Source organism: Bombina bombina, chromosome 7 (assembly GCF_027579735.1).
Source record: "Bombina bombina isolate aBomBom1 chromosome 7, aBomBom1.pri, whole genome shotgun sequence".
Classification (NCBI taxonomy): domain Eukaryota; kingdom Metazoa; phylum Chordata; class Amphibia; order Anura; family Bombinatoridae; genus Bombina; species Bombina bombina.
Genome location: NC_069505.1, coordinates 366,729,822 through 366,748,762, shown reverse-complemented (window position 1 = coordinate 366,748,762; position 18,941 = coordinate 366,729,822).

Here is an 18,941-nt window from a genome sequence, read left to right as displayed (position 1 = left end):
CAAGCAAGCACTAGAAGCAGTACTTTACTTACACGTGCATGGGACAGAGGTGGGTGGAGCAGGATGCTAAGCTGTCTGGTGACACAGGGTGATCATTAATATGTGGACCGGAGTCATCCACGCCTGGTCCACATATTTCAGGTGCTCCTATATGCCAGGCCAGGACTTCATTTGTCACTTTCCGGTTAAATGCTCCTTCCACAGTTCCATGATGCTTATTAGTTGATGACCCATTGAGAGTGCCCGACCCTCTCCCCGCATCTACCGCCATTACCAACAATATTTTTGCGTACCCCCCAACCGGCCTGCCAAGTACCCCAGGTTGGGAACCGCTGTCTTAGAGTATTAACTAAGGCTCTTCTGTGTTCACAGAGCTGAAGGAGGGAGCAAATGGACGTCTTTACATTGGCTCTTCATGCTGGTACTCCGCATTAAGGTAAGTGCAGTCTTTTACTCACTTGGTAAATGGCTTCCCTATTCCTAGTGTGTGGGTCTCATAGAGGATGTTTACCAACACGGCTATAGGTGTCAGGAGTGTTGCGGTGAATAAGAGTACACTTGGGACACTGTTAGCATTTAGCCTTACTCTTTATTAATAACAGGAGCGGCTGGGATATGTTGTCGGAGTCTGATCACTGAACAGTTGACGCCCATGATGGGCGGAGTTTTGTCTTTGCGCGCTCTCAGCATTTGCCGCACAGTTTCTCTTACTCCCAAAGTCCCCAGTTATAGAGACGCATCGCTTAGACCGCATGGTTTCTGATTAAAGCAAGCTGTTATAGGCTCTGCTCTGGATTGTTCCTAGGTGTGGTCAGGGGGGCGGTAGGCGCCTCAGCCGAGCTGTTGAGACGGGATGCTTGGTGACAATACAAATTTTTTTTTTCTACATTGTTATAATCGTTTTACTTGCAAGAAAAATTGTTGTCAGTTTATTTTTTAAAGAGACGGTGTATGTAATAAGGTTCTCTTTAACTACTGACAAATTTCTAACTACATTATTATTGTACATTACTGCTGTTGGTATGGATTCAGATGACATCCAAGTTGTAACTTGTTCTATGTGTTTGCCCCAGTGGAACCTCCAGTTCCTTTTTGTCCTTTATGTTGTGAGAGCTTTACATTATAGGGCCAAATTTTTTGTGATAAACCTTTGCCTAAGACAGATGCTTCTCAGGAGTCTATAGATGAGATGCAAGGTATGCCACAACTTTCTCCCCAAGCGTCACAGCCCTTAACGCCTGTGCAAGCAGGGTCTTGTAGTTCCCCGGTGTCTGCAGCATTTACATTTAAAAGACATTGCTGCAGTGATGTCCTCTACACTTTCTGATGCGCTATCTAACCTTCCTATTTCGCATGGCAAGCTTACAAGAAGGGACACCTATGTGGGCGCGGATGCATCCTCCAGGGGATCTGAGTTGGAGAGTACAGAGGTACTCTCTGAAGCAGGGAGTGCTTTGCCCTTAACTGATCCTGATGTGATTTCCTTCAGGTTTAAGATTGAACATCTGTTTATTACTGAGACAGGTGTTAGTTACTTTGGATGACTGGGACTCCATCATAGTCCTGCCAGAAAAATTGAGTAAGTTGGACAGATATTTGGAAGTTCCTACTTACTCAGACGTTTTTCCAGTTCCTAAAAGGACTTCAGAGATTATTGCAAAGGAATGGGGAAGACCAGGTATTCCTTTTTCTCCTTCGCCTGTATTTAAAAAGATGTATCCTATAGCTGACACTTTTAAGGATTCTTGGCAGACGGTCCCTAAAGTAGAGGGAGCTATATCTACCCTGGCTAAGCGGACTACTATTCCTATCAAGGATAGTTGTGCCTTTAAAGACACTATGGATAAGAAGTTAGAGGGTCTTCTTAAGAAGGTTTACATTCATCAGCGATTTCTTTTGCAACTGACGGCCTGCATTGTTACTGTGATCAGTGTGACTGATTTCTGGTTTGATGCTCTAGAGTCTCTTAAGACAGACTCCCTTAGAAGAGATACAGGATCGAATTAAAGCTCTTAAAGGGGCAGTCTACCATAGAATTGTTAGTTTTAAAAGATAATCCCTTTATTACCCATTCCCCAGATTTGCATAACCAACAGTTATATTAATACTTTTTACCTCTGTGATTACCTTGTATCTAGGAACCTTCTTCCAGCCCCCTGATAACATGACACTGACAGTTTATCTATTGTCTTAAATTTAGCATTGCTTTGTGCTAAATCTTAAATCACCCCCCTGTGCCTGAACAGTGTTATCTATATGGCCCACGTGTACTTTTTCTCTGTGTTGAAAACAGATTTAAAAAGCCTGTGATAAGAGGCAGCCCTCAAAGGTTTAGAAATTAGCATATGAGCCTACCTATGTTTAGTTTAAACTAAGAATAGCAAGAGAAAAAAGCAAATTTGATGATGGTAAATTGGAAAGTTGATTAAAATTAAGTCCTATCTGAATAATGAAAGTTTAATTTATACTAGACTGTCCCTTTAAGTTTACTAATTTATTTATTACGGATGCTTCTCTGCAGATTACTAAATTGGCGGCTAAGAGTTCGGGTTTTGCCATCTTAGCACGTCGGGCTTTATGGTTAGTCTTGGTCTGCGGATGTGTCATCCAAGTCTAAGCTCTCGACTATTCCTTACAAGGGGAAGACCCTGTTTGGGCCTGACTTGAAGGAAATTATCTCAGACATTACGGGAGGCAAGGGTCATCTTCCTTGGGATAAAGAGTCCAAATAAAGGGCGGCAGAGTAATTCTCGTTCCTTTTGAAATTTCAAGGGGGTTCCCTCTCCCGCTAAAAAGGAAGGGGATTATTCACAGGCCAAGTCCACTTGGAGACCCAACCAGTCTTGGAACAAGGGTAAGCAGTCCAAGAAGCAGGCTGCCACTTCCAAGTTGGCATGAAGGGGCGGCCCCCAATCCGGGACCGTATCTGGTAGGGGGCAAACTTTCTCTCTTTGTCCAGGATCCCTGGACACTAGAAATTGTCTCAGGGGTATGAGGTGGAGTTCAAAAATTCTTCCCCCAGAGGAAGGTTTCTTTCACGATTATCTGTAGACCAGATAAAGAGAGGCGTTCTTATGCTGTGAAAGATCTCTCCTCCATGGGAATAATATGTCCCATTCCAATACAGGAACAGAGACAAGGGTTTTATTCAAATCTTTGTAGTTCCTGAAAAGGAGGGAACGTTCCGTCCTATTTTAGACCTCAAAAGTCTGAACAAATTTCTCAGAGTTCCCTCCTATAAGATGGAAACTATTTGTACCATTCTTCCAATGATCCAGGAGGGTCAATATGACTACCGTGGACCTGAAGGAACCATATTTTCATGTTCCTATCCACAGAGATCATCACAAGTTCCTGAGATTTGCCTTTCTGGACAAACCTTTTCAGTTTGTGGCCCTGCCTTTCAGTCTCGCCACGGCTCCCAGGATTTTCACAAAGGTTCTGGGGTCCCTGCTGGCGGTTCTAAGACCGCGGGGCATTGCAGTAGCGCCTTATCTGGACGATATTCTGATCCAGGCGTCTTATCAACTAGCAAAGTTTCATACCGACTTTGTTCTATCCTTCCTGAGGACTCATGGGTGATAGGTAAATCTGGAAAAGAGTTCTCTAGTCTCACAGACAAGGGTTCCTTTCTTGGGAACTCTAATAGACTCTATCCATGAGAATCTTTTTGGACGGAGGTCAGAAAATTAAAAGTTCTGGATACATGTCAAGCCCTTCGGACCAATTCTCGGCCGTCAGTGCAAAACTCCCGAGGAGTGGGTCCAGGGATCCCTACGCCGAGCTGATAGATGCCTTGGTCTTTCAGCCTAGCTTATGTGTTCCCTCCGTTTGCTCTCCTGCCCCGGGTGATTGCTCGAGTCAAACAGGAGAGGGCATTGGTGATACTGATCTCTCCTGCGTGGCCTTGCAGGACTTGGTATACCGATCTGGTGGCCATGTCATCTCGGCCACCGTGGAAGCTTCCATTGAGGAAAGACCTCATTCAGGGACCCTTCCACATCTAGATTCTCTGCAGCTAACTGCTTGGAGATTGAACGATTGATTTTATCTAAGCAAGGTTTTTCTGATTCGGTCATAGATACCCTGATCCAGGCGCGTAAGCGTGTTACTAGGAAAATTTACCATAAGATATGGTGTAAATACCTTTTTATTGGTGCAAATCCAAGGGCTACTCATGGAGTAGGGCAAGTATTCTCAGGATTTTGTCTTTTCTCCAAGATGGATTGGAGGGTTGTCAGCAAGTTCCTTAAAGGGACAGATTTCTGCTTTATTTTGTTGCAAAAGCGTCTGGCAAATGTTCCAGATGTTCAGTCTTTTTGTCAGGCTCTGACAAGAATCAGGCCTGTATTTAGACCAATTGCTCCTTCTTGGAGTTTGAATTTAGGTCTTAAAGTTGAAGGGGTTCCGTTTGAACCTATGCATTCCATAGATATTAAGTTGTTATCTTGGAAAGTTTTATTTTTGGTTGCTATTTCTTCTGCTCAGAGTTTCTGAGCTTTCGGCATTGCAATGTGATTCTCCTTATCTTATTTTTCATTCTGATAAGGTGGTGTTACGTACCAAACCTGGGTTTCTTCCTAAGGTTGTTTCTGATAAAAATATTAATCGGGAAATTGTTGTTCCTCATTTGTGTCCTAATCCTGCTTCTAAGAAGGAGCTTCTGTTACATAATTTGGACGTAGTCCGTGCCTTGAAGTTCTACTTACAGGTGACTACGGATTTTTGTCAGTCGTCTTCCTTGTTTGTAGTTTATTCAGGGAAACGTAGGGGTCAGAAAGCTACGGCTACCTCTTTCTGGCTGAAGAGTATCATTCGTTTTGCATATGACTGCTGGACAGCAGCCTCCTGAACAAATTACGGCACATTCCACTAGGGCTGTGGCTTCCTCCTGGGCATTCAAAAATGATGCTTCTGTTGAACAGATTTGCAAAGCTGCAACGTGGTCGTCTCTTCACACCTTTTCCAAATTTTATAAATTGATACTTTTGCCTCATTCGAGGCTGTTTTTTGGGAGAAAAGTTCTTCAAGTGGTGGTGCCTTCCATTTAGGTTCCCTGTCTTGTCCCTCCCTTTCATCCGTGTACTATAGCTTTGGTATTGTATCCCACAATTAAGGATGAAATCCGTGGACTCATCGTATCTTGTAAAAGAAAAGGAAATTTATTCTTACCTGATAAATTGGTTTCTTTTACGATGAGTCCACGGCCCACATTGGTTTTATGAGACAGGTTTTTATTTTTGTTAAACTTCAGTCACCTCTGCACCTTGGCTTTTTCTTCCTAACTTCGGTCGAATGACTGGAGTGAGAGGGAAGGGAGGATCTATATATACAGCTCTGCTGTGGTGCTCTCTGTCTTCTCCTGCTGACCAGGAGGCGATATCCCAAGTAAGGATGAAATCCGTGGACTCATCGTATCATAAAAAACTAATTTACCAGGTAAGAATAAATTTCCTTTTTTCGTCATTGTCCTTGGAATTAGCAGCATTACACTGATGGGAGCTAACTGACATGTCATGCAGATGCCTGATCGTTAATTATGGTGACTCTCACGATATTCAGCTGGTGCCAACGGGAAGTGTGGGTGTCCCAGCAGCGGAGTGGGAGGGCCTTACGCTACAGAAAAAAGGTCAGGGAGGGATTGGGCAGCTACACTACAGAAAAGGGGATCTGGTAGAGTGGGGGGGCAAACTGATTGTTGGAGAGGTGGGGGTGGGACACTATGTTACAGAAAATAGTAAAAAAAAAAAAAGGTACAGCTGCCATTACCTAAGATGGCTGCTAATAGTTAAAAGGGGGAGGTTTAGAGAGCGGTTTGTGGAGGGGAGGGGTTCCTACAGTGCAGAAAATAAAAGCATTTTTTTAAAAAAAGCCTTATTTTTATACTGGCAGACGGTCTGCCAGTACCTAAGATGGGGATGACCAGTGTGGGGGTGGGAAGAGAGTTGTTTGGTAGGGATCAGGGGGTGGGAAGTGTCAGGGTAATCTCTACACCAAAGTTAAAATTTAAGCTACATAACTGACCCCTTCACTGATGGTAATAAGTGTGATGCGCAGCTGCAAAGTAGCGGCCTTCTAATTACCAAAAAGCAATGGTAGATATCTCTGCTATTTCTAAACAGAGGATTCCAGAGAAACTTTTACAAATGTAAATTTCTGTGAGAAACCCAAAGTTTGTAAAAAATAAAATAAATTTCTTTTAAGATACGATGAGTCCATGGATTTCATCCTTGTGGGATATCGCCTCCTGGTCAGCAGCAGGAGGAGGTAAAGAGCACCACAACAGAGATATATATATATATATATATATATATATATATCCCTTCCCTCCCACTCCAGTCATTCTCTTTGCCTGTGTTAGTGATAGGAAGAGGTAACGTGAGGTGTTAGTTTAGATTCTTCAATCAAGAGTTTATTATTTTTAAAATGGTACTAGTGAGTGCTATTTTACTATAGGGTGTAGCTGTATTCCTTGTCGGCCTCTAAAGTAAAACTACAGGTGGCTTTAAAGCAATAGGAACTGGTGTGATTACTCTCACTGTGCCTCCCATACTGCTGCCCTGCTGTTGATGGTCTTGGCAGATATTAACTAAGACCCTTCTGTGTTCACAGAGCTGCAGGAGGAAGAAGACCTCTTGATTCTGTGAGACTTGTCATGCTGTCGCTCAGCATAGAGGTAAGTGCAGCCCTTTAATTTCTGGGGCTTTTGGCATATCTCAGAATTGACTGTACACTTCTAGTCTGTTGGGGCCTATGGGCTCCTGGAAAGGGTGTTCCTATTTACAGAGTGTGTGGGTTCTCATGGAATCTATGTAAACCAACACGAAAATATGTTTTCAGATGGTGCTGGCCTTTATTATACAGACCTAGAAACACTTTATGTTTAAATATGTATTTTAACTGGTTCCCTGCAAAGTGAGATTGGGGCAGATGCTGGGAGTATGTTGCCGGAGTCGGGTTAATGGACTCCGGTTTGCGGCTGTGTGTGTTAACTTTTTCCGATGGTTTTGGATCTTTTTTGGTAGAATGTGAGAGGCGACGCCCATGATGGGCGGAGTTTTCCTTTGACGCGCTTTGCTAGTAGCCGCGCAGTGTTCTCTTCTGGAAGTCACCTGCTGTTCGTGAGACATCGCGAGTGACCCCTTGACCGCATGGTTTGCATATTAAAGAAAGCGGTCTTAGGTGTTGTTGGCTAAGTTCTGGATTGTTCCTAGGAGTGGTCGGAGGACCGTGGGGGCAGGTCGGTGCCTCAGCATTCCCTTCAATCCTTCACCTGTATTTAAAAAGATGTATCCTATAGCGGACGCTATTAGGGATTCTTGGCAGACGGTCCCTAAAGTAGAGGGAGCCATTTCTACCCTGGCCAAATGGACTACTATTCTTATCGAGGATAGTTGTGCATTTAAGAACCCTATGGATAAGAAATTGGAGGGTCTCCTTAAGATTTACGTTCACCAGGGATTCCTTTTGCAACCGGCGGCCGCTTATTGGTTTGATGCTCTAGAAGAGTCTCTTAAGACAGACTCCTTTGGAAGAGATACAGGATCGGATTAAAGCTCTTAAGTTAACTAATTTGTTTATTACGGATGCTTCTCTGCAGATTACTAAATTGGCGGCTAAGAGTTTGGGCTCTGCCATCTTAGCACGTAGGGCTTTATGGTTAAAGTCTTGGTCTGTGGATGTGTCGTCCAAGTCTAAGCTTTTGGCTATTCCTTACAAGGGGAAGACCCTGTTCGGGCCTGACTTGAAGGAAATTTTTTCCGATATAACGGGAGGCAAGGGTCATCTCCTCCCCCAGGATAGAAAGTCCAAACAGAGACGGCGACTGAAATTTCGAACGAAAATTACTCTAAGGAGTTTCCTCTTCCACTAAACAGGAAGGGAATTATTCACAAACCAAGTCCACTTGGAGACCCAACCAGTCTTGGAACAAGGGTAAACAATCCAAGAACCCTGCTGCTGCTACCAAGTCAGCATGAAGAGTCGGCCCCCGATCCGGGACCGGATCTAGTAGGGTGCTGTCACGGATATCAGACGGCTAAGGCTACCCCCCACCCCCCTACAACCTCACCCCTGTTGTTTCTCAGTGGTTTTGGGCTCCTCCGAGCAACCACCATCTCTGGAAGCTGTTTGCTTTGTGTTGGCTTGTTTTTGTGTTCAGAGAAAAGTTGGTGTATGACCAGGAAAATCCTCCTAGGCTGGCTGGGCTCCTGGAACTCCCGGTTCACTGCCTTACAACGGACACTCGCCTAACCCCTCTCAGGCTGGCCAGGCTCCTGGAACTCCCGGTCGGCCACAGGACAGCAGAACACCCGCTAAATTTAGCCCAGGTCGCTCCAGCAACCATGTGCCCCAGAGCTCCGCTCTTTTGGGTATTAGTAGCCCCTGGGGAGTACAAGGGGTGGGGGAATTGCCGGAGGGGAGCTCCTTTTGGAACTGGGGGTTTTGGACACCCCTAACTTCAATGGACTGTAACTCCGTGGCGGTTTCGGGTGATCCCAGTGGAGCGGCGGTCCCCAGATGCCACAGTCCAAAAATCAGCATGATTCGTTACTGGGGACCGCCGCTCCACTGGGATCACCCGAAACCGCCACCCCTATGTATTGGGATTATGTGAGACTGTGGCTCCTATGGAGGTGCCGGGCTGTCTAGAGGGGCGGGAATGGCGGGAAAATAGTGGGATTGTCCAGGGTCTTATCAAGATGAGCTGACTGTATAAAAGGAGTGTGTGTTTTCAATAAAATCAGTTCCTGTTAAACCTGAATGCTAGGCTGTCTAGTTATTTGGGTTTGCTCCAGCTAAAATCACTTTTCCTGGGCTACATAGCAGCCTGTTCCAGGTAGAGGAAGGACACTCTGATAGAGCTACCTAGTCTGGTAGCTGGAGTCTGCCACAGGGTGGGACCCTGAGTACTGGTGCTGTCGGGCATCAGGGGTGGCTACAGGCTGTGGTCAATTGCCAGCTACATAGCTGTAGTCGGCAGGGAGGAAGCAGGACCCGTTTGGTGGAGCTACCCAGTCGGGGTAGCCGGGGGTATCCCTCACATTGGCTGGCAGCGGTGGGATCTGCTTCTTTTACAAGGTTCCTGCTGACAGAGGAGACGTACCACAGTAGCCGGTAAATATGGAGGCAGAGTTCCTAGGGAGAGTACAAAAGATGCTGACTGGAACAAAGGATCCTTGTTCGGAACAGGACGTTCTGACATGGAGGAACCTTGCCCTCCAAGACCTTTGGTGGGAGGCTCTGCAACAGGAGCAGGAAAATGGAAAGGTCCTCCCCACGAATGACACCAGATTCCGGGTACGGTTGACCGTGAGGCTGCCTTTCCTGAGAGAACAGCCAAAGAAGGAATGGCTAGCTGTTCTACATAGACTGATCCAGCAAGAGAGGTGGGTGGAGGATGGCTATAGAGCCCTCCAATGGCTCGCTATGCAAGCGCAGCCATGGCTGGAGGAAGGATCCCCCACAGAGGGCTTTGGCTTCGGCGGCCCTGGATTGTTTACAAAAATGACAGGACCCACAGTTTGGGAGCGAGACAGACCAGGGTCTAGAGGATATCTCTTGGCTCCAAGAGGAACTGCTGGATCTCTTGGAGGAGACCTGGCTGCTGGACGATCTGGATTTTATGATTGACCAGGAAGAGGCACTGGTCAAGGAATACAAGAGGCTGCTGGATCTCACCAAGCAGCGTTCCAGGGGCATACAGATCTGGGGTGCAGCCCTCTGGGATTCATGGAGCTTGACTGTGGAGGAGTGGCAGCAAAGAGAAAGGGAACCAGGGCTCCTGGATCCTGATCAGCAGTCTGGCTCTGAGATTATAGACTTGGACAAGGGAGAGATGGATGTTGATAACTCTCCCCAGCAGCAGAATCCCTTCCTGGGAGAGGAGACAGTCGTTCTCTCACCAGCGGCAGAGCCATCCCCTGGGAGTGGAGGTAGTCGTCCTCCCTCCCTGTAAACAGAACCCCTTCCTGGGAGAGGAGAAAGTCGGTCTCTCTCCCCAGCGGCGGAGCCGGGAGAGGAGACAGTCGGTCTCTCTCCCCACGGCAGAACCATCCCCTGGGAGCGGAGGTAGTCGTCCTCCCTCCCCGTAAGCCGAACCCCTTCCTGGGAGAGGAGACAGTCGGTCTCTCTCCCCAGCAGCAGAGCCAGGAGCCGGGAGAGGAGACAGTCGGTCTCTCTCCCCAGCGGCAGAGCCATCCCCTGGGAGTGAAGGTAGTCATCCCCCCTCCCCTTACAGAGAAGCCCTTGCAGGGAGAGACGGGTATCGATATCTCTCCCCAGTGGCCGAACCCCTTCCTGGGAGAGGAGACAGTCGGTCTTCCTCCCCAGCGGCAGAGCCAGGAGAGAAGACAGTCGGTCTCTCTCCCCAGCGGCAGAGCCATCCCCTGGGAGCAAAGGTAGTCTTCCTCCCTCCCCGTAAACAGAACCCCTTCCCGGGAGAGGAGACAGTCGGTCTCTCTCCCCAGCGGCAGAGCCGGGAGAGGAGACAGTCGGTCTTTCTCCCCAGCTTCAGAGCCGGGAGAGGAGACAGTCGGTCTCTCTCCCCAGCGGCAGAGCCATCCCCTGGGAGCGGAGGTAGTCGCCCTTCCTCCCCTTACAGAGAAGCCCTTGCAGGGAGAGACGGGTATCGATATCTCTCCCCAGCGGCCGAACCCCTTCCTGGGAGAGGAGACAGTCGGTCTCTCTCCCCAGCGGCAGAGCCATCCCCTGGTAGCAGAGGTAGTCTTCCTCCCTCCCCGTAAACAGAACCCCTTCCCGGGAGAGGAGACAGTCGGTCTTTCTCCCCAGCTTCAGAGCCAGGAGCCGGGAGAGGAGACAGTCGGTCTCTCTCCCAAGCGGCAGAGCCATCCCCTGGGAGCAGAGGTAGTCTTCCTCCCTCCCCGTAAACAGAACCCCTTCCCGGGAGAGGAGACAGTTGGTCTTTCTCCCCAGCTTCAGAGCCAGGAGCCGGGAGAGGAGACAGTCGGTCTCTCTCCCCAGCGGCAGAGCCATCTCCTGGGAGCGGAGGTAGTCGCCCTCCCTCCCCTTACATAGAAGCCCTTGCAGGGAGAGACGGGTATCGATATCTCTCCCCAGTGGCCAAATCCCTTTCTGGGAGAGGAGACAGTCGGTCTCTCTCCCCAGCGGCAGCACAGTTTCCCATGGAGCGGAGGTAGCAGACCTCCCTCCCCAGCAGTAGATCTCCTTCTCTGGAGAGGAGACAGATGGTCTCTCCCCTCAGTAGCTTGGCAGGGTCTATTCCCTTTTCTTGTCCTGGAGTATATCTCACAGGGGGCAGGCCAGGGGGTACCCGCTCATGCAATTGGTGCCAGAAGTTTGGGCACCCGAGTTTTGCCTGCCCCACCAAGGAGCCACCTCCACCAACAGTCTGGGGTGGGTATACAGCGGGGAAAACGGTACTGGCTTTGTGGGTGGGTCAGCCGGTACTCAACAGAGTGTCACAGAGGGAAACAGTTTGGCCATGGAACTTAAGGACACTGGAACTTGTGGAAGCCGGCCTTAGCAAACTTGTTTTGGACTTTGCATTTTGTGTCTATCCCTGCACCCAGGGTGCAGGGTATAAACGCCAGCAGAAACCCCCCAGGATGCCCCAAGTTCAGGAGGGATGGGATAACCTCTCTCGGCAACCGAGAAGTGGAGGGCCACTGTCGGACAGCCCCAGGCCGACCCATTAAGGGTCTAGCCGGGTCTGCCGAACTGGAGGGGGGAGATGTCACGGATATCAGACGGCTAAGGCTACCCCCCACCCCCCTACAACCTCACCCCTGTTGTTTCTCAGTGGTTTTGGGCTCCTCAGAGCAACCACCCTCTCTGGAAGCTGTTTGTTTGCTTTGTGTTGGCTTGTTTTTGTGTTCAGAGAAAAGTTGGTGTATGACCAGGAAAACCCTCCTAGGCTGGCTGGGCTCCTGGAACTCCCGGTCGGCTGCCTTACAACGGACACCCATCTAACCCCTCTCAGGCTGGCCAGGCTCCTGGAACTCCCGGTCGGCCACAGGACAGCAGAACACCCGCTAAATTTAGCCCAGGTCGCTCCAGCAACCATGTGCCCCAGAGCTCCGCTCTTTTGGATATTAGTAGCCCGTGGGGGAATTGCCGGAGGGGAGCTCCTTTTGGAACTGGGGGTTTTGGACACCCCTAACCCCATAACTTCAACGGACTGTAACGAATCATGCTAATTTTTGGACTGTGGCATCTGGGGACCGAGAGCTTTAAAATGACACACTGGAAGTGCCGCCGCTCTACCGGGATCACCCGAAACCACCACCCCTATGTATTGGGATTATGTGAGACTGTGGCTCCTATGGAGGTGCCGGGCTGTCTAGAGGGGTGGGAAAATAGTGGGATTGTCCAGGGTCTTATCAAGATGAGCTGACTGTATAAAAGGAGTGTGTGTTTTCAATAAAATCAGTTCCTGTTTAACCTGAATGCTAGGCTGTCTAGTTATTTGGGTTTGCTCCAGCTAAAATCACTTTTCCTGGGCTACATAGCAGCCTGTTCCAGGCAGAGGAAGGACACTCTGACAGAGCTACCTAGTCTGGTAGCTGGAGTCTGCCACAGGGTGGGACGGACCCTGAGTACTGGTGCTGTCGGGCATCAGGGGTGGCTACAGGCTGTGGTCACTTGCCAGCTACATAGCTGCAGTCGACAGGGAGGAAGCAGGACCCGTTTGGTGGAGCTACCCAGTCGGGGTAGCCGGGGGTATCCGTCACAGGGGCAGACTTTCTATCTTTGTCCAGGCTTGGATAAGAGATGTTCAGGATCCCCGGATCCTAGAAATTGTGTCTCAGGGGTATCAGTTGGAGTTCAAAAATTCTTCCCCCAGAGGAAGGTTTCTTCTTTCTCGATTATCTGCAGACCAGATAAAAAGAGAGGCGTTCTTACGTTGTATAGGAGACCTGTCTTCCATGGGGGTAATATGTCCTGTTCCGGTACAGGGACAGGGGTTTTATTCAAATCTGTTTGTTATTCCCAAAAAGGAGGGAACGTTACGACCTATTTTAGATCTCAAAAGTCTGAACAAGTTTCTCAAGAGTTCCATCCTTCAAGATGGAAATTATTCGTACCATTCTTCATATGCATATCTTCATGTTCCTATTCACAGAGATCATCACAAGTTCCTGATGTTTGCCTTTCTGGACAAACATTTTCAGTTTGTCGCTCTTCCTTCCGGACTGGCCACAGCACCCAGAATTTTCACAAAGGTTCTGGGGTCTCTGTTGGCAGTTTTAAGACCACGGGGCATTGCGGTGGCGCCCTATCTGGACGATATTCTCATCCAGGCGTCATCTTATCAGCTAGCAAAGTCTCATACCGACATTGTTCTCTCCTTCCTCACGGGTGAAAGATAAATCTGGGAAAGAGTTTGTTAATTCCACAAACTATGGTACCCTTCTTGAGGACTCTAATAGACTGTCAATCCATGAAATTTTTTCTGACAGAGGTCAGGAGGTTAAAGATCATGGATACATGTCGAGCCCTTCAGTCCAATCCTTGGCCGTCAGTGGCTCAGTGCATGGAGGTAATTGGATTGATGGTGACGGCAATGAACATCATTCCGTTTGCTCGGTTTCATCTCAGGCCTCTGCAACTGAGCATGCTCAGGCAATGGAATGGAGATTATACAGATTTGTCTCCTCTAATTCATCTAGATCAGGAGACGAGAGACTCTTCTATGGTGGTTGTCGCTGGATCACCTATCCCAGGGGACATGCTTCCGCAGACCCTCGTGGGTGATAGTGACAATGGACGCCAGCCTACTGGGATGGGGAGCAGTCTGGAAATTCCTGAGGGCTCAGGGTATATGGATTCAGACAGAGGCTCTCCTTCCCATCAATATACTAGAGTTGAGAGCTATATTCAATGCACTTCAGGCTTGGCCTCAGTTGGCTTCAGCCCAATTCATCGGGTTCCAGTCGGACAACATAACGTCGGTCGCTTACATCAATCATCGGGGAAGAACCAGGAGTTCCTTGGCGATGACAGAAGTAGCTAAGATAATACAGTGGCGGAGTCTCACTCTTGCCATCTGTCTGCAATCCACAACCCAGGGGTGGAAAACTGGGAAGCAGATTTTCTGAGCAGACAGACGTTGCATCCGGGAAAATGGGAACTCCATACGGAAGTATTCTTCAGCCTGATTCTAAGATGGGGCAGGCCGGAATTGGATCTCATGGGATCTCGTCAAAATGCCAAGCTTCCAAGATACGGTTCCAGGTCCAGGGATCCTCAGGCCGAGCTGATAGATGCCTTGGTCTTTCAGCCTAGCTTATGTATTCCCTCCATTTGCTCTCCTTCCCCGGGTGATTGATCGAGTCAAACAGGAGAGGGCATTGGTGATTCTCATCGCCTCTGCGTGGCCTTGCAGGATTTGGTATGCCGATCTGGTGGACATGTCATCTCAGCCACCGTGGAAGCTTCCATTGAGGAAAGACCTTCTCATTCAGGGGCCCTTCCATCATCCAAATCTAGTTTCTCTGCAGCTGACTGCTTGGAGATTGAACGCTTAATTTTATCTAAACGAGGGTTTTCTGATTCGGTAATCGATACCTTGATCCAGGTGCATAAGCCTGTTACTAGGAAAATTTACCATACGATATGGCGTAAATATTGTTATTGGTGTGAATCCAAGGGCTGCTCATGGAGTAGGGTTAGGATTCCCAGGATTTTGTCCTTTCTCCAAGAGGGATTGGAGAAGGGGCTGTCCGCAAGCTCTTTGAAAGGACAGATTTCTGCTTTATCCATATTGTTACACAAGCGTCTGGCAGATTTTCCAGACGTACATTTTTTATGTCAGGCTCTGACTAGAATTGCTCCTCCTTGGAATTTGAATTTAGTTCTTCAGGGGGTTCCGTTTGAACCTATGCATTCCGTAGATATTAAGTTATTATCTTGGAAAGTTTTGTTTTTGGTTGCTATTTCTTCTGCTTGAAGAGTATCTGAGCTTTCTGCATTGCTATGTGATTCTCCTTATCTTATTTTGCATTTGGATAAGGTGGTGTTACGAACCAAACCTGGTTTTCTTCCTAAGGTTGTTTCAAATAAGAATATTAATCAGGAAATTGTTGTTCCTTCCTTATGTCCTAATCCTTTTTCTAAGAAGGAGCGTCTGTTACATAATCTGGTACGTGGTCCATGCCTTGAAGTTCTACTTGCAGGCGACTAAGGAATTTCGTCAATCGTCTTCATTGTTTGTTGTCTTTTCTGGGAAACGTAGGGGTCAGAAAGCTACGGCTACCTATCTTTCTTTTTGGCTGAAGAGTATCATCTGCTTTGCATATGAGACTGCTGGACAGCAGGCTCCTGAAAGAATTACGGCTCATTCCACTAGGGCTGTGGCTTCCTCATGGGCATTCAAAAAATGATGCTTCTGTTGAACAGATTTGCAAGGCTGCAACTTGGTCGTCTCTTCACACTTTTTACAAATTTGATACCTTTGCAGCAACTGAGGCTGTTTTTGGGAGGAAGGTTCTTCAAGCAGTGGTGCCTTCCATTTAGGTTCCCTGTCTTGTCCCTCCCTTTCATCCGTGTACTATAGCTCCCACAAGTAAGGATGAAATCTGTGGACTAATCGTATCTTTAAAAAGGAAAGGAAATTTATGCTTACCTGATAAATTTGTTTCTTTTTAGATACGATGAGTCCACGGCCCACCCTGTTTTTATGAGACAGGTCTTTATTTTTTGTTAAACTTCAGTCACCTTTGCACCTTGGCTTTTCCTTTCTCTTCCTAACTTCGGTCGAAGGACTGGAGTGGGAGGGAAGGGAGGAGCTATATATATGCAGCTCTGCTGTGGTGCTCTTTGCCTCCTCCTGCTGACCAGGAGGCGATATCCCACAAGTAAGGATGAAATACGTGGACTCATCCTATCTATAGATAAACAAATTTATCAGTTAAGCATAAATTTTCTTTTTTATTTGATTGCATTTGGTGATATAATATACCAAAATGGGCCTAGATCAATATTTTGGGTTGTCTACTTAAAATAGATAGATATAGATGTATCTTTTTAAAGACATGAGTCCACAGATCATCATCCTTACTTGTGGGATATTCACCTCCTGGTCACCAGGAGGAGGCAAAGAGCACCACAGCAGAGCTGTTAAATAGCTCATCCCTTCCCTCTCACTCCAGTCATTCTCTTTGCCTAAGTTAGTGATAGGAAGAGGTAAAGTGAGGTGTTCGTTTTAGATTCTTCAATCAAGAGTTTGTTATTTTAAAGTAGTACCAGAGAGTGCTTCTTTGTCCTGGGGTGTAGCCTGGTTCCATTTCAGTCTCTACAGTAGAGCTTTGGTGGCTTTAGAGCCCCTCCCATATTTGTGCTGCCCTATATACTTCTTTAGTCTGCGGTACTCACTAACTCAGCATTTTGCTTCCTTCTCAGGCCAATGTGAGGGAGAGAACCTCTCAAGCTTGAGAACTCCCTTCCTGTCAGGCAGTGGTTAAGGTAAGTGCTGCCTTTCTGGGACATAAGGAGACTCAGTACATTTATTTAAAAATAGCACTATGGAACATAAGGGGTTAATGGTAAAAGCCTTTTTATGTTTGGACTCTTTTTTTATTAAACTTTCAAGCAAAAGTTTTGGGCAGTGACATATAGCAGGCACTAGGGCTGGAGATATGTTGTTTTTACTATTTGTGGAGGGCTCCGGTGGTTTCACTTTGTTTTTTTCCAGAGGGGAGACATTGGCCTTTAGGTACGCCCACGATGGGCGGGACTTCCTGTATTTGCGCGCCTTTTCAGTAGTGCGCTGTTTTCCTGTCAGGTTTACTGCGACATTTAGCTGGGCAAGTTTATCTGTTCTGGAGCGGCATGCAGTGTAAGATCATGCACTTCTAGTACAGATACATTGAGACCAGTCCGGAATTTGCTGGCAGTGTGACTGAACGGATCATCACAAGCAGGGGATCCGGTGACATTTAGCACGGTAGGAGCACCTCAGCAGGTTGCTGAGGTGCAGAGATTCATTTAATAAGTCAATTTTCTAACCACTGTTCTTAAGGAAAGGATCTGACACTTTGCAGAAAAATAGTGAAACCGTTTATATTTAAAGGGACAGTAACGTTTTTTTTATAGTTCTTTTTTGTTAATATTATTTTTTTTCTGTTGATTATTTGATAAATTTTGTTGAAAGATGGACCAAGAGGGTGTGCAATATGTTACATGTGCTTTGTGTCTGGATGCAAACGTGGAACCACCAATCCCCTTCTGTCCTACATGTATTGAGAAGACTGCAAGTTTTAGGGATAACAATTTTACTGAGCCAATCTCCTCTCAGGCAGATGTTGTCCAAGAGTCTTCTGATGAGGATCAATTTATGCCACAACTTTCTCCCCAAGCGTCCCAAAAATGAACGCCCCCAGCAGCAGTGCCCTGCACTTCAGCTGTAGTCCCTTCTGGGATTTCATTACAGGACATAGTCTTCCACTATCTCTGATACCTTGTCTGCCTTTCCCATGTTGCAGGGCAATCACAAAAGGAAGACCTTTCCTGCAGTCAGCGATGTCTCTGATGCAGTCGTGGCTATTTCGGAAGAGGAAGTTAACGTTCTAGCATCTGAAGGTAAAGTTTCAGAGGATATTTTACCTTTGACAGATTCGGAGGTGGTATCCTTTAGATTTAAATTAGAACACCTTCGTCTCTTACTTAGGGAGGTTTTAATTACCCTAGATGATAGTGACTCCACGGTGGTGGTCCCCCCCCCCAATCTAGTAAACTAGACAGATATGTTGAAGTTCCTTCCTTTACGGATGTCTTTCCAGTTCCCAAGAAAGCCTCTGAAATCATTGCTAAGGAATGGGAGAGACCGGGTATCCCTTTCTCTCCTCCTATCTTCAAGAAGATGTTTCCAATAGCTGATCCGTTACAGAGGCTTGGCAGACTGTTCCTAAGGTGGAAGGATCTATTTCAACCTTGGCTAAGAGAACTACTATTCCTATAGTGGATAGTTGTGCCTTTAAGGATCCGATGTATAAGAAGTTGGAGGGATTACTCAAGAAGATTTATGTACACCAGGGTATGCAGTGGAAACCGGCTGTGTGCAGTACGGCAGCTTATTGGTTTGACGCTCTGAGGCCCTCAGGAGAGAAACTCCCTTGAATGAGATCCAAGACAGGATAAAAGCTCTTAAGCTAGCTAATGCATTTATTTTGGATGCTTCCCTTCACTGGGAGCTAAAATTTCCAGTTTCTCTATTTTAGCTCGCAGGGCCTTATGGCTAAAGCCTTGGTCTGCGGATGTTTCATCTAAGTCTAAGCTCTTAGCTATTCCTTACAAGGGGAAAATCTTGTTTGGTCTGGAGTTGAAAGAGATTATTTCTGATATTACGGGAGGTAAGGGTCATCTCCCTCAAGATAAGAGAAATAGACAAAAGGGACGACAGAGTAATTTTCGTTCCTTTCAAAATTTCAAAGGAAATTCTTTCTTATCCTCCACTAAACCAGAACAATCTAAGCCTACTTGGAGACCCAACCAGTCTTGGAACAAGGGTAAACAATCCAAGAAGCCTGCTGTTCAATCCAAAACTGCATGAAGGGCATGCTCCGGATCTGGTAGGGGGAAGACACTCCTTCGTTCAGGCTTGGGTTCGTGATGTTCAGGATCCCTGGGCAATAGAAATAGTGTCTCAGGGATACAAACTGGAGTTCAAAAGTTTTCCTCCCCGAGGAAGATTTCTTCTTTCAAGATTATCTGCAAACCAGATAAAGAAAGAGGTGTTCTTACATTGTGTAAGAGACCTCTCCTCCCTGGGAGTAATTATTCCCGTTCCGGAACAGGGGCAGGGTTTTTATTCAAATCTGTTTGGGGTTCCCAAAAAGGAGGGAACCTTCAGACCTATCTTAGACCTCAAGAGTCTAAACAAGTTTCTCAGAGTTCCATCATTCAAGATGGAGACTATTCGTACCATTCTTCCATTGATCCAGGAGGGTGGGTTTAAAGGA